Consider the following 690-nt stretch of genomic DNA (forward strand, 5'->3'; position numbering starts at 1 on the left):
TTTTGGACCCCCGCCCCCCCCCCCCCCATTTTATTCAGTTCAGCAAAGTGAGTTCAGAACTTGAGTGAGCCTGATCCCCCCTACCCACTGCCAGTAGACACTGCTCAGCGAGCACTTGGGAGCCAGCCCAGGTCAGAACTGATGGGCAGCACAGACTAGGTCCCTGGCCCATAAGGCACACAGGCTCCCCGGGCACAGCCCACGCCAACACGGCACGACCCCCGGCTGCGGCTGGCGTGAGGCCTCTCTGGGCCGCTGGCTTCAAGGGGAGCCCTGAGGGATGGGAACGAGCCAGCCAAGTGCAGAGCTGAGGGCAGGAAGATGCTCAAGGTTTGGGGGACAGAAAGAAAGGTCCCCTGGAGTGTGGTGGCTGAGGGGGGGCCTCCTAGCTCCTTGAGGGCAGCTTGGCATTGGACTGGGCTGAAGAGACCACACGTGACAGTACTGGACCACACAGCGATCCACACTGGCCGAGAGCCTGGCCTTCAGGGGTGGGCTTTAGCGCCGCTTCTACCAGGAAGCCACCGAGCGTGTCTGCTGGGCCTCCGGGCAGCCCTCCTGGGTGCCTGGTATTATCTCTGTGTGTCTCGCCCCCAATGGGCAGAGTCCGTCTCTGGGTCCCCAGCGTGGTGGTCTCAGATGTCTGTTGAGTGGACAGAGGAGCAGCAGTTCCGTAGCCTGAGGGAATGC

General features: G+C 62.6%; 1 protein-coding gene across 1 annotated transcript in view; it reads left to right on the plus strand.

Annotated features, from left to right (window-relative positions):
* The window catches only part of SPOCK2 (sparc/osteonectin, cwcv and kazal-like domains proteoglycan (testican) 2), a 27726-nt gene that overhangs the window by 15202 nt on the left and 11834 nt on the right, over nucleotides 1-690 (plus strand). The gene's annotated exons all lie outside the window — the stretch shown is intronic.

The sequence above is a fragment of the Myotis brandtii genome, unplaced genomic scaffold (assembly GCF_000412655.1).
Source record: "Myotis brandtii unplaced genomic scaffold, ASM41265v1 scaffold190, whole genome shotgun sequence".
Taxonomy (NCBI): domain Eukaryota; kingdom Metazoa; phylum Chordata; class Mammalia; order Chiroptera; family Vespertilionidae; genus Myotis; species Myotis brandtii.